The following is a 24,000-nucleotide window of genomic DNA, read 5'->3' on the forward strand; positions in this document are numbered from 1 at the left end:
CTAACAATCGAACCTCCGACATCACGGTCGCCATTATGAAACTAAACTAAAAAAAAAAAAAAACGCGCGTTCACTCATGGTCTTTACATTTCGGGTTTGGATACTTGTGCAGTTTTCCATTGACATTAAAAAATGGAAATATTTTTAAAAAAAATATATTGTACGTACTCGTCATGGGATAAAGTTTTCCTACAGAAAAAAATCACGTAATTTCATCAAGTAGTTATTTTTTTATAGCGAAAAAAGAAAAAAATCAACGCTACAAGCGAGTCATTATTAATTAAACAGAAAGTTCAAGTAGGGGGATTTCCCTTTTTTTATATAGCGAGGCCAAATTTCGCGAATTTGGCCTTTTTTTAAAGCAGTTTGGCCTTCAAAATTTCTGTTTGGCCTTTTTCTTCACCAATGAAATAAAAAAAGCAAATAAAAACAACGCAATAAAACTTTTAAAAATACGGCACACTTTTGTTGTTCTTGTTTGTTTTTTTTGGTAATTTTCCTTATTTTTTTATTTATTCAAGATAATACTATTAAATGGACACTATTATGCCAAATTAGCCCCCCCCCCAAAAAAAAATGCACAAAAATTCGAGATTTAAGGTTTTGGCGAGATAATTTAGCGAACTGTCCGGACTATTGCGAGAGAACCATCCATTAGTTTTTCCTGAAATTTTGCCACAAATTGTATTTCAATACATAGATGTGCATAGTAACAACATTTTTTTCCGAAAATTCCCGTTGCGTCTCCAGATTAAATCGGTGAAGAAAAAGTCCAAACAGAACTTTTGAAGGCCAAACTGCTTTTAAAAAAGGCCAAATTCGCGAAATTTGGCCTCGCTATCATAAAAAAAGTGGGAAATCCCCCAACTAGAACTTTCTGTTTGGTTAAGAATCAAGGTGGCTGATTTATATATTACTCGCTTATAAGACTATCAATACACACAAAAAAATATAGATTTATTTTTGGGTAAAGTTCCCCCGGGTTTTCCTTTCACTTGAGTAAATAATGGTCTTTTGTTATATATATGGCGTACTATTATCCTTATATATATGATGTTTATGTTTATATATATATATATAAGTGATAGTGTCTGTGTGTGTCTGTGCGTCTGTGTGCATTTCCCTATGCTAAAACTCTGTCAATTTTAAGCCTAGAGATTCGAAATTTGATATACAAGGTACTGAGATTTGGGAAAATCGATGTGATAGGTTTTCAACAGAAATTTGGCGATTAAGTGGTCAATATTCAACGATTTGACCTTTGAGAACTCTACCAAACTCCTCCTACAATTTTGGGTCTAAACACGTGATATTTTAGATATAGATTTCTTGGACATGGATCTAACTTATTAACTTTACTTGATCCCTAAACAATAAATGTTAAGAGGTCATAATAGGGGTCAAAGTTTAAAAAAATTGACAGTTTTTTTTTCTCAGCATTAACCTCAAAACACCTGGGCAACGCCGGGCACCGATTGCTAGTATATATATATATACTTCAGAATAGTTTTTATTTAACAATCAGTTGTTATGGAAACGTGAGATTGTAGGTTTAGAAAATATTACTGGCAGTAATATTCTATAAGTTATCCCATCTATACAAGAATTGCTCGATATGCAAGATAGAGCAAATAAATTAAATTGTAATTCAATGAATTTCAAAAAAACTCTCATTGAAATGAAATGAAGTGGTTGAGTTTCATATCAAAGAATTTTTATTATTCTAAGCAAGACAAAGAATGCTTTAGAAAATCAATCTCCTTAACCTATAGGGTTTCGATGTCTACCATCTTATCAGAGGAGAGAAAATATTAGCAAATAGTTATAAAGGTATGCACCCTATTTGCTAAAGTCAGTGAGACATGAAAAGTCAAAGTGAAAATAATACATTTATCAGAAGTCCTGTAGCAGGAGGATTTGTAGAAAAAGGATATGAATGTTTTTTTAGATCCAGCTTGCTTGGTAAAATCCAAGTTATACGTTCTCTACATCCGTTGGGTAATAATGTCCAAGCTATATATTGGGTAATCCGCATAGCTGTGTAGATATCCGAATCGGGCAAGTGTTTGTATTTTTTTTAAAATATTATTTTTAATAAAATAAAATAAAATAATATAGACTTCTAATGAAAAGGTTTCCACCAGACATTGAATTATTATCGCTGGACCCACAACCAAATTTATACAAACACAGTTTTGTTAAAATTCATTGAATTACAATTTTATATATATATATATATATATATATATATATATATATATATATATACATATATATATATATTTATATATATATACATACATACATACCAAGGTAAAATCCAATGTAGGTCAAAACAGGAACAAAATTGCTCAATGCTTAAGTAGAGCTAAATTTAATCTTTATCTAATCTTGCCTTTAGTGAATACAGAACATTACAGTTTGTTTCGGTAGACGCAGACGAAATTGCCTGACCTGCTTCGCCAGATATTTTGTATTGAATAGAAAAAATAAAAAAACTGGCAGTAGACAACATGTGATCGCTGAAAAACAAACTAATGATAAATGCTATAGAAAGTGAAAAGATTACAAGTAAAGGTAATTATAGATATGGGAGAGGGAGGGAGAAGGAAGAGAAATTAAAAAAAAACGAGAAAGAAGGAGAAAATGAAATAGTAATAAGTAACTCATTTCTTTCATTTCAGTTCGTCTGAGGAGATGACGTACATCGAAAATGCATGGGTTAATAGAAACTTCTTTTAATTTTATAATACTTGTTCAAATAATAAATTTTTGTTATTGAAAATAAAATCTGCAATTTTTAATTTGCTCTATATAATATATTGAGCAATTTTAGTCGTTTGAGATTGTCTTATATAAAAATATTACCTCCCAAAAATATTAATTATATATTTACCATACATATATATACTATGTATTGATTAATCTGTGATTTAATTAATGTCAATGTTTTGATATAAATAAATATATGGAAGATTTTTCTTTAATAAAATTTATATACTAAATATATAAATATATATATATATATATATATAAATATATATATAAATATAGATAATGCAACTGTAGACACCGCACACTTTGCCCAGTTCAAAATAAATGTCTAACAAAAAGCGTAGTTTATCAAGCAACAATATTTGCGAAAGAAAACCCGAATAACAAGAAATATTACGTAGGCATTACTTCCTTAGTTTTCGAAACCCGATACTATGACCACAAAAGTACATTCATCAATAAAAAACGCCGTATAAAAACAACACTAGCGAATAAATATTGGGAACTCAAAGATAGCGGACATTCGCCGGTAGTCGAATGGAAAATAATAAGACAAGCTACCACGTGTAGACATTTAGACGACCCAGGTAAATTATGCCTTCATGAAAACTTTGCTTTCCTGTACTTTAAAGAACCCCCAAATCTATTAAACTGTAGAAGGGAAATAGCAAACAACTGTGTTCACAAAATAAAACTTACTCTAGGATAGCGATACAAAATAGCTTTAAAACTAACAAAAATAATCGAAAATAAACAAATAAATAAATTAAATAAACAGGAATATACATAAACGATCACACACACATATATATATATATGTGTGTGTGTGTGCATGTATGTATGCACACGTATGTATATTTATATATATATAAAAAAAAATTAAAAAAAGGAGGAAAACGCCTGCCTTAAACCACTAACCTAGTTCTAAAACAGATCCTTTGTTCGATTAAATGCATGCCCATTGGCTGATAGGAAGGGGCGCAGTGGATACCAGAAAGCTGATTGGCTAACTAAAATCCTCAACAGAAGAGGACCATATAAAAACGAGAACAACCACAGAATTCGCGCATAAGAATTCTAGAGTGGATGAAACGCCGAATATTCAGTGTAGCTTAATCGCCATATATATTTTATAAATTACTAACTAGCTCTACCTACGTATTGAGCACTTTTGAAGTAAATACTTAAAGTCCACGCATAAATCTATACTTTCGTATATTAATTTTATGTGAGTAAATGAAGTAGTTATATATATATATATATATATATATATATATATTACCAGCACCAAGGCCATACTGCGGAAATCACGAGATCATGCTGCTGACGTCACAGCTACGCTGGATCGGGCACGTCTCAAGAATGGAGGATCATCGCCTGCCCAAGATAGTCCTATATAGCAAACTCTCTAATGGCAGTCATATAAAGACTCTCTGAAGAAGTCCCTCGGTGAGTGCCACATTGACCACCTCCAGTGGTCTGCTCTCGCTGCTGACCGTGATACCTGGCAACGTACTCTCCACCAGTCTGTCGCCTCCTTTGAGATCTCCCGCACAGAGAATCTGAGGGAGAAGCGCTGCAGGAGAAAGTTTTGGGAAGCCTCAGCAGCGACACCTGACGTGACCTTTGACTGCAGCCGCTGTGGCCAAATCTGCTTGTTTCGCATCGGGCTTATCAGCCACAAACATGCCTGCAGTCGACGTGGAAAACCCCACTCCTAGAATCTTCATTTGCGAAGTACTGCCAAGAAGATATATATATATATATATATATATATATATATATATATATATATATATATATATATATATATACACACACACACAATCAACAGTAGGTTCTCTAATGTAGACTACAATGTACTATGAACTAAATCACTACGGGGAGCTATGTGAAGTTTCTTTTCGGTGCACTACAATGGGTCCCTTACTAGAGCTGGCAATACATCGATTTGATTGGTTAATGGGCGATTTCACCGATTTTGATGACAATACAAATATGGGAGCATAGGACGTGAGATTTAATCCCGGCTAACGTCGGGTTTCACTGTCTTTTTATACAAGATTGCTAATACAGTTGAATGCGAAGAAAAAATCCGATGAAATTCATAAACAATTCGAACAACTCTAAGAAATTCAGCATGGACTCCTACACAATTATAATTTGAACACAGAATTGATATTCAACTGAGGAATGGCGGGAAAATATGAAGATGGGGTATAAGATGATAAGAAGAGAAAGAAAAAAAAGGAAAAGAGAAGAAAGAAAAAAGGAAGAAATGGTATGAATATATGGAGTGGAAAAGAGGACGAAAAGAAATAAATTAACTGAAAAGGAGGAGAAATGAAAGAATGTGAGAGCAGAAAGAAAGAGAAAAAAAAACAAGTAAAAATATAAAGTTAACGAATAAACAAAAATATAAAAAAAAGAAACGAACAGAAAGAAACAGAAAAGAAAATGGATATAAAAATAAATAGAAAAAAAAAGAAAAAAGGATATAAAATAAAGAAATGAAATAAAAAGGGGGGGGGGAAGAAAAGACAAGAAATAAAAGAAAAAAGAAATTAGGAAAACCAAAGAACGAGAGAAAAAGATAAGGAGAAAGATAAACAAATACAATTGTAAGAAAAAAAAAAAAGAAAAAAGATGCAATTTTTCTCAAGGCCAAATCAGAATAAAACAATACAAAACCTTGTAAATATTAAAAATTTCAAAAAATATAAAATTAAAAAAAAAAAAAAATGAAATTTTATATTTAAAAATGAAACAAAAACTATGAAACAATAAAAAAAAATACCCGAAGGCAAATTTAAAAGTTGATAAAAAATCTCAACAGAAATGTTAAAACTGTTTTAGATTCAGATGCGTCCTCGTTGGTTGGTTTGCCGGTCACACGAATTAAACCGACGCATCTTATTAACGCTTTTCATGCTTCGTCTGTCACTCTTGAGTTTGAAATAGCATCCATTTCAGTGGGTAATATAGTTTTCATTACCCTGCCACGCTTAAGTTTTAAAAAGCATTTTAGTTTGATTGTCACACTAAAGTGTAAAATAATATTTTCATTAGTTTGTAATTAAGTTTGGAATACTTAACGCTTAAGCATGATAAAGTATTTTCGTTGGTCTGTCACACTTAAGTTGAAATGTAATGTAATACTTAATTCTCAAATTATATTTTTCGTCTGTCTGCTTGTCTGTCACTTTTAAGATGTAAATTACACCTTTGCAAATCTGTAACGCTTAAGTTCAAACTTGACTTTTTCTTGCATGGTTACGTCAAAGTCTGAAATAAAAATTTACGTCAGTTTGAAATAGCATATTCCATGATCTAAATGATTAAAATACCATTTTCATCAGTCTGTCACGCTTAAAATAACAATTTGGTCTGTCACAGTTAAGTGTCAAGTAGCATTTTCGTTAGTCTGTGACGTCAAAGTGTGAGACAATATTTTCGTTTGTCTGTCACGTTTAAGTTATAAATTCCATTTATTTTAGTCTGTCACGTGCAAATTTTTAAATTGCATTTCCGTTGATCTGTCACGTTTAAAATTTTAAATTAAATTTGCTTTCGTCTGTCACGTTTAAGTTTTTGAATTATATTTACTTTTGTCTGTCACGTTTAAGTTTTTATACTGCATTTACATTGGTCTGTCATGTTTAAGTTTTTAAATTTTATTATTCTTGGTCCGTCACGTTTAAAATTTAAATGACATTAATTTTCATCTGTACCATTATAGTTTTTAAATTGCATTTCTGTTGGTCGGTCAAGTTAAAAATTTTTAATTAAATTTACTTTTGTCTGTCACGTTTAAATTTTTAAATTGTATTTCCGTTGGTCTGTCATTTTTAATTTTTAAAATTAAATTTACTTTAGTCTGTCCCGTTTTAGTTTATAAATTGCATTTACTTTGGTTCGTCACATTCAAATTTTTAAATTGCATTTTCGTTGGTCTGTCAGGTTTAACTTTTTAAAGTAAATTTACTTTAATCTGTCACGTTTAAGTTTTTGACTTGCATTTACTTTTTTCTGTCATGCTAAAGTCTGAAATATCATTTTCATTAGTCTATAAGGTTCAAGGTTGAAATATTGTCATTGGTCTGTCACATTTGCGTTTCAAACATTATTTATATTGTTCTATTACGTTTATAGTTTGATATAGTATTTAATTGCTTAATGCATATATTTTATAGACGTATCTCGTGTGGTATTTCGTCATTATCGCAATCATCATCATCATCATCATCATCTTTTTAAAAAATAAAAATACAATGTTCTATTTTATTTGCTTTGTGGTTTTAATATAGTTATTAATATTTTGCTTGATGGTCTAGCGGGTGATGGGGTGACTATTTTTTTTATTATTTGTGAAAAAAAAAATGATATTGTGTTGCGCTTCGTTTTTTAACGTTTGTTTGCAATTTTGTGCCTCTCTGGCCATATTTCGCTTATGTTGTGAAATTCAAGGGTTTTTGCTATTGTTTGTGGGCGTGAGAGAGGGGAGGAAGACAGAGAGAGAGAGAGAGAGAGAGAGAGAGAGAGAGAGAGAGAGAGAGAGAGAGAGAGAGAGAGAGCTGGAAGTGGCGAGCGAATGGAATAATTAGAAAAAGAGATACGTTGAAAGATAAAGATGGGGAAAGAATTAGAGCGATTATGTGTGCGTGTGGGGGGAGATAGGGGGAGATAGGGAAGGAAGCTTTTGGATTATAAAAGATAGTATGAGTTGTGGAGTCTGAGAAGGATAAAAGATGATGAAGATTATGCTGGCGGCATGTGTGTACACGCGAGAGAATCGACAGTTTATGTTGGTTTGGATCGTCAAATTGTGATGCAATTTGTACGTGAAACAGAACGGAAACCAGATTGTGAAGTGGATAGGAGTGAAACATATGTTTAAAAAGGGTAAACAATCAATATCTATTACAATAAAGTAGTATTCTTGTCTGTTCACAATTCCACTAACAAGTAGAAACCTTCTAGCAATGGCCAAAGACTCTTTATCTGAAAGAACATCTTTTAAACTCCTCGGACTAACGTTCACAGGAGACATGAGTTGGAACAATTACATTGAGAGTATTGCCAGGACCGCTGCGAAAGAAGTAGGTTCTCTCTATCGTGCTAGAAAGCTACTAACGCCCGAAAGTATCCTGTACCTATATAAGGCCACCATTCGCCTATGTATGGATTATTGTTTTCATATTTCGGCTGGTGCATCTGCTACTAGTCTCTCGCTCTTATACAAGGTTCAAAAGAGAGTCGCAAATCTGATAGGTCCTGAACTGTCATCTAACTTAAGCCTTTGTTCCATCGACGAAATATAGCATCCATCTGCCTGTTCTACAAGTACTTAAACGGTGGATGCTCCGACGAACTGCAATCACTTGTGTCCCCTCAACGTAAATACCCCTAACAAACCCGAGAAGCAGCAAAATCCTACCCCTTCACAGTAGATGTAAGAGAGCCTTCTACTCTATTAGTTTCTTCTCCAGAACCGCTAGACTTTGGAATTCCCTTCCTGGTTCCTGCTTCCTCAACTGTACTAACATGCAGAAGTTCAAGTGTAACGTGAACCGACATCTTGCTGCCCAACTCCCCACATAGTACCCCTGTAGCTTATATCCCTGATAGTAGTCCCCTGCATTAAAGTGGCAATGTGCCTTGTTTGGGGTTAAAATGTAATAAAAAAAGACGGTATATTGATTCCTGAACTTTTATACTGTATGCAGATTTATATAGACGTTTTATTTCAGCAGGATTTCTATATCATTCAAGCACTACCGTGTTTGAATGATATAGAATATAGATATGGTTAAGTGTTAGTTTTACTCGCGTAGAGCTGCTTTAAGAGCTTCACGGCTCACTCATTTACGACTAAATTTCAAATATTTTTTACAGGCCATAGGTCACCTTCTCAGCTATATTTTGAAGAAAAAAAATTCAATTTTCGTTCAGTAAAACAAAAGTTATAATAAAATTATTCTGTAAAAAAATTCTCAGAAATTGTAAGGTACGTAGCGACGGATTGTAACGAAGTACCAAACAAATAAATGAAATACTTTGGACTTCCTTTCATTTTTTAGAGACTATTTTATTTTCTGCCTGTGCTTTTTTTTACATAAGAAATTTTTAAAGAGCTGTCAAGCTATCGGGAATTCATTGTCGTCTGCTCTCTTCTGCTTGCCGTTTATCCCACCACGTCTCTCCCACTCAACTCTCTCTGTCTTACTGTCCCTGTTGCTGTCTCCTCCTGACATCACTAGTCGTGCTACCTGCTACTGCTTCTCTCTATATATTTCGCTCTATGATTTTTCTGATTGGCTGTTGGTTACCAGAGCAACCAAATGTGTTACGTTACCTCAAATCGCCTGGAAGGGCGAAAATGATGACGTAACAAGATATAAAAAACAGCCGCTAATAATTCACCGCTGTCCCGATCTGTCGCTTAGTTGTACTGTCACTTATAACTCACCGTCGCCGTGCTCAAACGCTAACCGACCTTTCGCCTTTGCTCGCCGGCAAAAACTGACTGCTGAATGAACGCCACAATACAGAGAGAGAAATAAAATCAAAGAGAAAGAGAGAGAGAGAGAGAGAGAGAGAGAGAGAGAGAGGAGTAACAGGTAAAACAGAGGGAAAATATTATCTCAAAGCAAAGGCTGGAAAAATCATGGATTACATAGAAAAATGTGAGTATTTTAAGTTATAAATTTATTTTATTTTTTACTAGAATATCTTGTCTTTTTCTTTTCCAGTTTTAACACTAGTCCTTTTACTTTTCCATGTTTAAGCTTAACCATATTACTTTTAACGATCGCATTTTTCTATGTAATATATCATGTGTTCAAACGAAATCTTTATTCAATTGTAACTTGGGTACCGTCGAAGCTACAAAAAAAAAACAATAAATAAATCACGGCCGGCATTTTTTCTTTTTTAACAAAAGACATTTATGATCGTTACGCTCCCCGTCTCGACACCAGCTTAAAAGTCTCTCGGTTATACTCTACGTCACCTAGCAGGTGTTTTTCATTCTTCCGACCGCACGCTAGCTACAGCCAGGCCATCTTAGTCTTTACTTTACACGTCCGTCTCCTTCAGCGCAGACTTTGTTTCTCCCCGACTATGTGGTGTCCTTTAATTCTTTTTCTTCTAACGCAAGTCGGGACACACTTCCTAATTTGCATACGCGTTCAAACATTGCTCCTGCTGCTAATACAATGGCTTGCCACCCATCACTCCGCTGCTGCTGATATTTTCATACGCAATCATATGCACCATGTTACACAAATAGTAACCTCATTTGCATATTACCTTCAAGAAGATCTACATTTATGAATTTTTCAGATGAGGGTTGGCTATTCGTATTATTTGAATTCATCGGACTACTGTTCTCATCTTCAGTGTGATTTTCACAACGTTCCGGTCGATGTAACCTCCGATCTTCTTCACGTGTATCTTGTCGAACTTGGAAATTTTTCTATAAAACTCGGGAATTTGAACGGAATTTACTTAACGGAGAAAGCATGTTAAAGTACTTGCCTGACAGAACAAGAGCATGCTACCCCCGTAAAGTAAATAAAGGGTTCCGCTTGAAATTCCGTTCCCAGAATCTGCTGTTGGTTATTTACCTGCAAATTATAACCTCCACTACACTGGACTTCTTTAAATACGGTTAGTTATTTTTTTAATTTTAATGTTTAACTCTGAATAAACTGTTCGCATGAACTATTTTCCATGTTTATATTCTTTTGTTTTTTTAAGTTTTGTGACTACAAATCATACAACTTTTAGTTTCATCCTATGCAATAATCAGCAAATACATAGAAATGTAAAAATTTAGCGTGACTATCTGATTATTTTGTGAACATTTTTTTCCTCTGATGAGAAGTAATAGCATTTTTTGAAACTCCGCGGATTAAGGAGCACCTTGCATTGGAGAATAATAAAAACTTTTTGTAAATTTCTATTTTACAGCTCTCTTTCTCCTCTTCATCTTGTTGTCCCTATATCTTTCTCTCTCTCTCTCTCTCTCTCTCTCTCTCTCTCTCTATATATATATATATATATATATATATATATATATATATATATATATATATATATATATGTGTGTGTGTGTGTGTGTGTGTGTGTATGTTAGTGAGTGCTGGGACAAATAATCGGAACTGGAATTGGGAATCGGAAAAATCGCAATATGTGACCGTATCTGATACGATATGGGAATCGGAAAAAATCTATACAGATTTTCCGATGCCAAAAACGATTCTTTTAATTGTCTTTTTATTTGATTTTGTTTAAAGCAAAATCTTCCATTGCTGGTAATAATGATAAAATAACAAATATTTATTGATTTTAAAATACCAGTAAAGCTAAAATTGATGGATCGTCCCAACAAGTATATTTTTACGTTTACGAAAATATCTGCACATTTAACATGTGGGTTTTTAAAGTAACCAGAGAAAAAATACAACTATATAGTTAAATATTTGTAGATTTATAAAGAATCGGAATCGGGAATTTAGTACGGAATCGGTAATTGTATCGGAATTAGGAAAATATGGGAATCGTCCCATTACTAATATATATATATATATATATATATATATATATATATATATATATATATATATATATATATATATAGTAATTTATAAAATATATATGGTGACTAAGCTACACTGAATATTCTGCGTTTCATCCACTGTAGGATTCGTCAGACGAATCCTACAGTGGATGAAACGCAGAATATTCAGTGTAGCTTAGTCGCCATATATATTTTATAAATTACTAACTAGCTCTACCTATGTATTGAGCACTTTTGAAGTAAATACTTTAAGTTTACGCATAAATCTATACTTTCGTATATTAAATTTATGTGAGTAAATGAAGTAGTTATATATATATATGTGTGTGTGCGTGTGTGTGTGTGTGTGTGTCTGGTCACGAATAGGCTCCTATATGGTTGACTATTTTAAAAAACTGGTTACATATAATAATAGAACATGTATCGAGGATCTAGAATGGGTATGTTGTATCTGGCAGAACGGTGGTTCATTAAAATTGTGGGGTCTGCGTTCGCGCCTGGCCCCCAAAGTATGGAAATAAAATATGAAAAAAAAAGTTTACAAGTGTTTTTGATATAGATGTACATAATAATACTTTGATAAGTATGTTTCAACTTAAATAGGGATGGTCTAATAAAATTGTAGGGCCTGCGTTCGCGGCTGTACTCCATGGAAATATGGCACAAACTTTAACAAATACTTTTCATTTTCTATTTGCGTAAGTATACTTTGATAATTATGTCTCAGTTTGAAGAAATAAGGTATAATAAAATTATTGGGTGTTCGTTCGCGCCTGACCTCCATAGAATGTAAATATGTCACAAAGTTTTTTTAAAGGGGCGAGGGTCCACAATAACACCTTAACTTTAATCTTAATTCACGTTAGCTTTTATTTATTTTTTTCATATTTTGTCGAATAAATTCACCTCATAAATTCACGTTCTTATTAAAGTGAAAGCCAAAAAAAAAAAAAAAAAAAAAGTCGGAACTTTAGACAATTCTCGACACAAATTTTGCATAACTCTGTTTTTTCCTTCTCCACTTGCACGTGGCACTCTTTCGAAAATAGATAAAATAGGTAAATAGATAAATAATAAAAAAGAAGGAAAAAGAAGGAAAAAATCCTGCTCACGTGATTACGTGTCTTTTTAAAAACATTTACATAACCTTTTTATTTTTATTTAAGCTTTTTTGTACGTGTACTAGAAGGAATTAAGTTGATTACAACCCTTTCTGCGTGTTCTTTACATTACAATAGTACAACCCTTAATCCGACGGCGCAATACTACACCGTTCAATACTGTAAAACTGAAACGAAGCTATTCTGCTTGAAAAGGGCGCCATTTTTTTCTTATTCATATTTATGTCGAGTCTTTGCTTTAAAAAACTAAAGCAATTACATGTTTACTTTTTTAATATGCAATTTTGCTGTTTCGGATTATTCTACTAAAGTAAGTAAAGCTTTATTATTTTTCAAAACTGTTTTTGTTTCTTTGTTTTTCGATGTTTCGTCGATATTATTTAGTAAGAGTGTTTAGCAGAAAAGCCAACAAACGACTACCCGAAAAAATAAATATGCAGGAAATAAATGTTACCATAGTCAATAAAAGTTCAAGTCATGTTTTTTTTGTTTTTTGAAATAGTTTTTCATGCTCTTTACTTGAAATAATTTCAGTGAACCGAAATCAAAATTAAATTTGTAGGCGATAACTACTTAAATGAATTTTATATAAACTACACATGCCCATAATGGAATATTCCTCCAGCACCAAATAATGGAAAACATTAAAATATGTTCATAAATATTCCTTACGTTGACTGAACTCACTTAAATTGTTAACACAGAATGCTCAGGTGCCCCTCCTTCAAATTGAAAACGGGGCTCTCCATTTCAAAGTCGCTGCTATTTTTTTTTAAACCGGTTCGTGAATTAAAAAAAAAATTTTTTTACAAACTACTTAAAAATACAAACCAATGAACTTTTCTACCATAAAAGTAACTTTTATTGACTATGGTAACATTTATTTCTTGTATATTTATATTATTATATATATAACATTTTCTCTTTGTAAGGAAACATCATTTTGTTGGTAACTCTTGGCTACGAATGGAAACAAAGTTGATATAAAAAATATATTTTCGCGAAAATTATCTTTACTTTCATCTAGATGTAAAAGATCTTTTTACTCCAATAGTTTCTTCCCCAGAACCGCTAAACTCTGGAATTCCATTCCAGGTCTCTGCTTCCTCAACAGTACTGACGTGCAGAAGTTCAAGTGTAACGTGAACCGACATCTTGCTGCCCAAATCCCTACATAGTACCCCAGTAGTTGCTGCCCCGGATAGTAGCCCCCTACACCAAAGTGGCAATTTGCCTTGTTTGGGGTGAAAAATGTAAAAAAAAAAAAAAAAAAAAATCATATTTTACTTAGGGTAAAATTATTCTATATCAAAACCTATCTCTTTACAATCCCCTCCTTTTCATAACCTATAATACTTTCATCAATCACAGTCCATTTTCTGTAGGCTGTTTTTGAACCCAGTCAACGACAGGTACTTCTGCTATTATATATATATATATATATATATATATATATATATATACACTCATATGTGTGTGTGTGTGTGTGTGTGTGTGTGTGTGTGTGTGTGTATGCAATAGAAAACTCTATGAAAGAATTTTTTACTGAATCTTTTTCGTTTACAAGATTTGATATTCATTTGGAATCGGCCTCATTCTTTTTCATCCATTTTTTTTTTCATCGGCAAAACATTAATTGTTTTAACTTTCAGGTCGCCATTTTGAAAAAAAAAAACATACGGAATCTTTTTTCAGCCCACTTAGTCTACTTAATCGACATAATCACTTTGGAGCGAATTTTTTTTCCTCTTACATATTAGTACGTTTCTCTTTCTATTTTTCTCCCTCTCTCTCCTCTCTTTTTCTCTCTCTGCTGTCTCTTTATACTCTGTCTCTCTGTCACACACACGCACATATTAAACCAATCAATAATTATTTAGCAAGTGAGTAAATTACTTAATTATTTTGGTGGAGAGTAGTACAAAAAGAAAAAACACTAATTTGTAAAATTACTGCTATATTACATACGATATGACTCAATAAGATTCCAGGCTTTTTTTGCATTAACACATTATCGGTAATACACACATGAAACTCTTGCCCCCTTCGAAGTATTCTCCTCCGGCTGCAATGCACTTGTTGTACCGCTCCAACATCTTCTGGGAAGCCACATAGAATCCTCTTGTGTGAGCGTGTCAATGACCCTCGTCACAGCCTCTTTCATTCCCTCACTGATCTCAGCGTAGGGAATAGCTGAAAAGTCACAGGGAGCAAGATCTGGAACATAGGGAGGATGAGGAACTGTACACATAATTACTCGAGGAACTGCAGATGCGGAAGATTTGTACGAAATTTATCGCAAGGATGCTCAGAAAACACCAGAAAGAAAGACGTTGTCATAAGCATCAAGACTGTTTTTTTTTTTACATAGTGATCACCACTAATCAAGGCCCGGAAGCCATTCAGGGATAGGGGTTATTGCAAGTACATTACGTTAGTGTGGAGATTTGATGAAGTGTTTACTTAAGGGGGCGGTTAATTAGGAATTTGTTAACATTGGACTTGAAGACATCCAAGTTGTAGTCCGGTGGGAAGCAAGCAGACGGAACAGAGTTCCACAGGCGTACAGTTCTAAGAAAGAAGCTTTGTTTCTCTTATTCAGACCTTTCTCCCTGTTACTTTTAGTTATTCCATAAACTCTAGTTCATTATGAGACGGAATTACGTAATCGTCAACAAATGTTTAACCATTCCCATGATGTTATTTTCGCGGGGAGATTTTTTCCCGGTACACAGTAAGGGTAGTCTCTAATTAGAGCAGATAATTAATGAAATTGATAAAAGAAAGGGTCGATTCTATGACATAGATAGATAGATAGATATAAATATTGAACAAATGACAAAAGATAATATTCCAATGTTCATGATATTGACCATCTTATAATTTATTCCTTTAATTCAGTTAACATTTACAATTCGTAACAGTACCTGTTTCGTAGCGCAAAATCAATCACTTAATTATTATATAAATCAGTTTATCGATTATGCCCTTAACTCATCAAAAAAAAAATACCAACAATCAATCCGCCCAACAGCCTTTTGCCATTTATTCTATATATTGCTCTATAATTACACTGAGCTTCTTAAATAAGGAGTGGTATATTCTATAAGAAAATATATTTCCACAATATATATGTATATATATATATATATATATATATATATATATATATTGTTTTTAAGATATAATTATCCACTGACACGTGTTTCGTCGTTTACGACTCATCAGAGTGGCTGAATCTAGCGAAATTCTAAATCGGGACCCAACGGTAATGAGCCTGACTTTTTTATCGTCTGTTCCATCTCGCCGACTGTTTATACACACACACACACACACACACACACACACACACACACACACACACACACACATATATATATATAAATATATATATATATATATATATATATATATATATATATATATATATAGTCATCCACATGCAGTACTGTTTTGCTTTTTCACAGCTCATCAGTGTGGCTAGACAGGCAACTTCCTCAAGCCAGGATCGAAACCCGACCGGCCAAAGCTTCTCACCAATACGCTATACGGCTGATGCTGAGTAATGATAATATATATATATATATATATATATATATATATATATATATATATATATATATATATATATATATATATATACTCGGGGTTTTTTATATTCAAAAGTAATGGACTAATGAATTCAACGAGGTTGTTAGATAGTGCTCAATAAAAAGAGCTGATAATACTTGTTTATTGTTATATAAACATGCTCACATCCCGCTGCTACAAATAGCCACTTGTTTCAATCAAACAACACATATCATCAGGCAGCGACTTGACTATTCAAAAGTTCAATGAATAACCTTCATTATTATTTATTCAAGATTATTCATTGAACTTTTGAATAGTCAAGTCGCTGCCTGATGATATCTGTTGTTTGATTGAAACAAGTGGCTATTTGTAGCAGCGGGATGTGAGCATGTTTATATAACAATAAACAAGTATTATATATATATATATATATAAGTTATCGAAGAGTACGTTTTAAGCAAAATATATCAAGATAAGAAAAACTCAACACTCTTAAGAGGAGCAAATAATATTAAATTAAAAATTAGATATAATATATATATATAATAAAGTTATATATATATATATATATATATATATATATATATATATATATATATATATATATATATATATATATATAACTTTATTATATTATATGAACAATAAGGAAAAGTTAGGGGTAAAATTAAAAAAAAAAAACCTCAGGGATTGGCCTTCACTCCTAATCTGGAATGGAACACATACATCAAATCTGTTGCCAATATCGCTGGAAAAATTGTTGTTTCATTCTGCTGCTCCAGTAAGTATCGCAATCCTCTGTATAAGAGCCAAGTACGTCTTAAAATTGAATACTGTTTCCAGATCTGGGCAGGCGCTGCTAGGCGCGCTCTATTCTGTCTTGATAATAGAGTTAATAACCAGTTTCGGAACCTAGTAGGCAATGTCCCTTTCGGCTTCCTTCCAACTTCTTTCTCACTAAAGAGGCGTTGCGGGATTATCTCTGTTTTGGTGTTTTTTTTTCTTCATGGCAAGTGCTCGTCCGAGCACCAATCTTTGATCCCCTCTTGCTAGACTTTTACAAAAAATGCTCGATTCGCTATAACCACTATCAACAAATTCCACCACTTTAAGGTTATGCCTAAATCTAAACGCAACCCCGTAAACAAAGATTTATAACTATAACTGCCTGCCTGTGCAGCACTATTCCGGTGGCCAGCTTCTTGACTGACTATAATATTGTAGAATTCAAGTCCAATGTAAACAAGTTCTTGTTGACCCCACCCATTAAAAAATCAAATATTTACCAATTTACACTATGAACGATGACTAAACTACCATCTTACATTAATTAATCCTCGAGTCGCCTTCGGGCTTTGCTAAGAAAAAACCCAACGATTATGCATAGTATAATTAATCGGCGTCTAAAAAATTCCGAACTAGAAGATGTTTTTTTTTTTTTTGTTATAAACGTAACAATGTCAGTTCACGTTTGATTTCCTGATTAAACTTGACACAAAAGCAATACTTACAGAAACTAAGATCTTTATCACAAATGAGATAGGTTGAAACTTATAATTACTTTTCCGCTGTTTTAAGTGAAAAAGCCATTTTTCTTTTAGGACGGCAAAAATATACTCATTTGAGCCAAATTATTTTTTTAGGGGGAGGAGTTATTTATCCGAAGACGAATGTTTAATTAAATGAGTTGCGATTAATTAATTTCGATCCAAGTGGGGGCAAAAGAGGGGGCCCTTTTTGTTAAAGAAAGAACAGAAAGGCGATATATATATATATATATATATATATATATATATATATATATATATATATATATATATTTACAGTGTCGGCAAAAAGAATGTACGCACTTGTAATTTTTTCAAAAACTGCAAATTTAAGCTCAATTTAATGTAACTGTTTAAACAATCTATACCTTATTTGATTTGCCTTTTATTCCTCTATAATTTTACCTGTTCATATTTGACTTTTAATTGAAATATTCTAGTGCCCACGTCAATTTAAAAAAAAATAACTTCAAATTGAGGAGGCAAAAAAAGTCCACAGCAACAAATTCACTTAAAACCAGCTTAAATTATCGCCCCTAAATCAGTTTAAAATATCCAGCAACAGGCAACAAAGTATCTCTAATCGTAATTGTTATTGTTCCAGTTTATACAACGTAACATTTAATCCATATGCCACGACTTTCTGTTACTGATCGTAAGGAGCTCATTAGTTTCCACCGTTCTGGTTTATCCAATCGAGAAATCGGCCGCAGATTAAAATGTGATAAGAAAACGGTACGAAAGACTGTGCAAAAGCACCAACATACAGGCAGTGTTCGTGATGCCCCTTAATCTGGTCGTACTAGAGTTACTTCTAACAAGGAAGACAATGCTATGAAGATCCGCAGCCTAAGAAACAGATTTGAAACGGCTTCACAAATCCAACAACAGAGCAATCTTGTTAAAAAGTGCTCTGTTTCTATTGTCAAGAACAGATTAAAGGAATTTAAGTTGCGAGGATATGTTGCAAGACGCAAGCCAATGATTTCCGTAAAGAACAGAAAGCGCCGTCTAGACTTCATCAGATGCAATGAAGATCATGACTCTTCATATTGGTCAAAAGTGCTTTTTAGCGACGAAAGCAAGTTCAATAGGCTAGGCAGTGATGGTAGGCAATACGTCTGTAGGAGGAAAGTCGAAGAATTTAATCCTAGGTGCTCAGTTTCAACGCTGCAAGGTGGTGGAGGTTCAGTTTTTGGTGTAGGACATTGTAAGTACCAATGGCCCAGGGCCTATAGTCTGCTTGCAAGTCGAATTCATTCGACCAAGTACATTAGTATGTGGACTGAGCATTTTCTACACTACTTTGGTCGGAATTTGGATGATAATCCCTTCTTCATACAGGATAATGCTCCCATTCAAGAGCTTCCTGGAAGAGCATGGTATTCCGTGTTAGGATTGGTCTGCACAATCTCCAAACCTCAATCCTATCGACAACGTATGACATTACATCAACCAACAGCTAAGCAATGATAAAATTTTAAATTTGAAAGAACTTTGGACAAAGATTTAAGAAAAGTGGGATGTCCTTTCCCAGGAGTATTGCTGCAATCTAATTCAAGGAATTCCCAAAAGACTGCAGGCTTTCAAATTGCAGAAGGGCTATACTATTAAATATTAACTAGTTCATTGTGTTCCTGATGTATTTGTGTTGCATTAATGTCCTAACGTTACATTTAAATAACAATTTTCCATTGTGCGGACTTTCTTTTTGCCTACTAAGTTTGAAGTGTTTTTAAATTGTCATGAACACTAGAATATTTCAATTAAAAGTCAAATATGAACAGGTAAAATTATAGAAGAATAAAACGCGAACTAAATGAGTTATAGTTTGATTAAACACTTACATTAAATTTAGCTTAAATTTGCAGTTTTTAAAAAAGTGCGGACATTTTGGCGCCTGTGTATATCGTGTATATTTAGGCAGTATTTTTTAATTTAAACACACAGTTATACGTTTTTATTTTTTCCAATTTGCTGATGATGTTTTTTTTATTTTGTGTATGAATCAAAGGTATTAATAAATGTCCCCACTTAGATTTGTCTCTTCGAACCATGTCGCGATTTTGATGATTTTCGTCTTTCGTCAAGAAATCGTCAGGAGAATGTGTAAGATTTTGTTGTGCTGACAAGGCGAATGTTAGTAGTAGTAGTAAACCGTTTGTGCCCAGTGAGGAGAGTGAGTTGTCAGTGGGGATATATATATATATATATATATATATATATATATATATATATATATATATATATATATATATATATATACACTAGCTAGCAGCAAATTGCGTATACATTATTATAGAATTAATCCTGTATTGAATATTATATATTACGAGGAATAATTTGCCCGGTGGACAAATTCACATTATTTTAAATAAGAATGATAATCTTATTCATCAAATTCCGTCTGTGTTTGTTTACAATATCATGTCAGCTGATATTTGGGTTTGACTATGCATGCCATGGAAAAGTTAATTCTGGTTAATGTTTAGGTTTAAAATATGCAAACGAAGAAATGATTTGCGGCGATTTTAAATAGTATGTCGTCTTTTATAATAAACTGAACTTATTAATAAGAAGGAAAAATAAAATAAAATGGTCAGGTACAACCGGGCTTGAACAGGAGATCAATGCTCTACCACTAACCTACATTCTCAGATTAGAATAAGTCTCTTTTTACCGAAGAAATGATTTGCTGAAATTTTATTATTTTCCTTTGCCGGTGTAACGTAAAATATTCCCCTATAAATATTCTTTTTTATCTATAAGACGGAAAAGCTATTTTTAAGATGGGATGTTTCCAATTTTAGATACTTATCGGATAAATTTTTGTACGAAACATAATCTCAGAACACTGTCAGACATATACATTACATTTGTGTGAAATTTGCAAAAAATAAGCTCAGCCGTTTCGGAACTTATAAGGAAGGAACTCATACTCCCGTAAAAGTGACTCACATAAAATTACTCACATATATATATATATATATATAACTACTTAATTTACTCACATAAACTTTAAGCATTTACTTCAAAAGTGCTCAATACGTAGGTAGAGCTAGTTAGTAATTAGTAATTACTAATTACTATGTATATATATATATATATATATATATATATATATATATATATATATATAGGTTTTTGGTGGGAAGGCATCCAAAAATTGAAAATAATTGTGTTTAACAAGAGTCGTTGATAGTGCTCAATCATAAGAGAGCAAATCATATATTTTTTTATTTTTTATATAAATACAGTCATATCTTGCTACGATGTGCAGACTGTTTCAATCATATTAGCAAGGAAAAGTATGTATTACTATATTACCTCCCCTTCTTACATATTCCTTAGACTTAATCTACCCCTTCTCTTAACAGAAACCGAATCTTCAGAATTAACACATTCACATAAGAACTCAAATTTCGCCAATCGCCATTTATGGCGAATTTTCTCTCCTCAAAATTTTGAAAGGTGTTAAACCGTTTCAGTTTTTGTATCTTAATTTTTCTTGCCTGATGATATCTAATATGATTTAAACGGTCTGCACATCGTAGCAAGATATGACTGTATTTACATAAAAAATGTTTATATATATATATATATATATATATATATATATATATATATAGTAATTTATAAAATATATATGAAGATTAAGCTACACTGAATATTCCGCGTTTCATCCACTCTCCTCAGGCTTATGCGCGAATTCTATGGTTGTTTATCGTTTTTATATGCTCCTCTTCTATTGAGATTTTAGTTAACCAATCAGCTTTCTAGTATCCACCGCGCCCTTCCTATAAACAACCACAGAATTCGCGCATAAGCCTGAGAAGTCCGTGAGGTGATGAAATGCAGAATATTCAGTGTAGCTTAATCGCCATATATATTTTATAAATTACTAACTAGCTCTACCTACGTATTGAACACTTTTGAAGTAAATACTTAAAGTTTACGCATAAATTTATACTTTCGTATATTAATTTTATGTGAGTAAATTAAAAACCTAAGCGATATAAAAAAAAACGCCTTCAGCGATTTCATCGCTACCAGAACGCAAGACTTTTACGTTATTAACATAAATACACTTGTTTTGCATTGGCAAAAAAAATGTTGATTCTGATGGTGTTTAATTCGATTAATGAATTTTTGTTTGAGCCGAGATATGTTCTCCTGAATTTAAAAGTAAAAAACCGTAAGAACTTTCTTGTCAACCTGATATTAGATTTTTGGATTTAGTCTTACGCGACAGATTAGTGATGGATGCTAAAATGTAGCAAAAATACTCCATTCATGGGCGAATGGTTGTTTGCTAGCTTGCCAAATATCAGCGAAAGTGGGCTACGTTGACTAAAATCGCTGCTCTTGCTTGAGGGAAACCATCTCCGCCTCACCAAAATGATAGCCAATGCAAGAAAGTACTAATAGGCCCGACAGACCAAACCTTCTTAAGAGACGTTTTAACGCACCACAAATGATTTTTGCGAAACAATAAAATTGAGGAGAACAAAGGAATTTGATGAGAAATTAACAATTTTATTGTCAATTTCTACGCGACCATCTAATTAACTATTTTTTTTTTTTATCATTTTAAAAGTATTGACTGATTATTCATTCAAAATACGTTTTTTTTTCTTTTCCTCATTAAAGTCTGAATTTGGCAATCTATAATTTTTTATCAACGCAATTTTATTGACGAAATAGTTCGTAAATAGCGAAACTTATTATTTGATGAGAACGGAAGCGGCGCTATTGAACTTTCTTGACTAAATCAATTTCGTTTCGGTTTATTTAGGTTTGGCGTTGTCCCATTTAATCGATATAAAGTGCATCCCACCAATTTTTTATAGATACTTTTAATTCTTTCACACTAGAGCCGATATTTTTTTCTATATTGCTAGTAGGGTCGTTTAAAAAGTAAGGCCTCCTATTTTTATAACTTATAAACGAAAACGTGGAAGAGCTATGAAAACAGGATTGGAACAATTAAAACAAGCGGCCTTTTGTGTTTAAGAATTATTTTTTCTACATAGTCATCATCATTCACAATGACGTTTGCAAGCCTCCTTTGATCGTAAAACGCTGGAGCGCGCTTTATCATTCACATCACTATCGCCACTCTGAAATCTACGAATCCATCTCCGAACTGTGCTTACATCGATTCGTAAAAGTTCAACAGGTGGTGAATGTCGATCGGAATTCAATGACATATCTCACAAAACCTGTCATGTTAGGGAGTGCTAACATGAACGGCGCTAATCTAAACGGGTGTATACGTTTCATGTTTGCTTGTGGCGTGTCTTTAATGTGTCACTAATGTCTTTAGTGATTCTTCACTTTCTGAACCCTGCTCGTCTATTTATGTTGTGTGATGTATATATACACGTTTTATATTCTGTGAACGTCTAAATTTATATGCGTGTGTATGTGTGCGTGTGTGTTAGTGTGTGTGTTAGTGTGTATGTGTCTTTGTCATATATCCAACATACCTTATATTCACTGGTCCATCTGGAATTCATCTTCTTTGAGGGACTGGAACTTGTCGGGCGAAAGACATTCACTCCAAGACGACAATTGGTTTTCTGATGTCGACGCAGATGAACATGGACAGTGATTTCTTTTCTTGTGGTCTTTAACATTCTCCATTGAGAGACACGTCATCTCCCTCCCAAGGGGGGGCAATCATTAACCCGCCCTCTGTTCACCGTGTTCAAATTCCAAGTCATCTCCAGCTAAACTGATCACGTGACTCACACATAGTTCCGATCAGCTGATAAGTTCTTCCGGTAAACTTGTCTATTATCTAGCTTTGTCATATTTTGACAGGTTTTATGAAAACATCATCATATCTTTATCTTGTCTACCTCTCCAGTTAGATAGATAGATAGATCGAGATGGACAGATAGATAGATAGATCGATAAATAGCTACAAATTTAGATAGATAACTTACTCTGTTCTACCTATTCCATAACACTGACGCACGTTCGCGATAAGGGGCTACTTTATTCTTATACCTTCAATATCTGCAACAGAGAGATGTTACCTTCAGATCATGAACGCGTAAGTTATGTCATCATAACAATAACATAATACTTTACAATTCCCTCTGATACATTAGGGATAAATGAAAACAGGAGGCATTGCTTTCTTCCATTTATTGCAAATTTCAGCGTCAATTTGCATAGATTGTCAGCCTGGAAAACTTTTCCAAGTCACAACTCACAGCTGTTCGTCATGTTTTAACGGTTTTACCCTTCAGCTCTGTTTTTAAATTGCATTTTCACTCCAAACAAGGAACAGTGCCTATTTGATATAAGGGACTACTATTTGGGACATAATTTGCTCAGATACTATGAAAGGGAGTTGAGTAGCAAAATGTCTGTTTATATTACACTTGAA

At 33.1% G+C, this 24,000-nt stretch overlaps 1 protein-coding gene across 2 annotated transcripts in view; it reads right to left on the bottom strand.

Annotated features, from left to right (window-relative positions):
• The window catches only part of LOC145269875 (carboxypeptidase D-like), a 1,225,495-nt gene that overhangs the window by 1,117,126 nt on the left and 84,369 nt on the right, over positions 1-24,000 (bottom strand). The gene's annotated exons all lie outside the window — the stretch shown is intronic.

The sequence above is a fragment of the Euprymna scolopes genome, chromosome 45 (genome assembly GCF_053919585.1).
Source record: "Euprymna scolopes isolate OS-2025 chromosome 45, ASM5391958v1, whole genome shotgun sequence".
NCBI lineage: Eukaryota > Metazoa > Mollusca > Cephalopoda > Sepiida > Sepiolidae > Euprymna > Euprymna scolopes.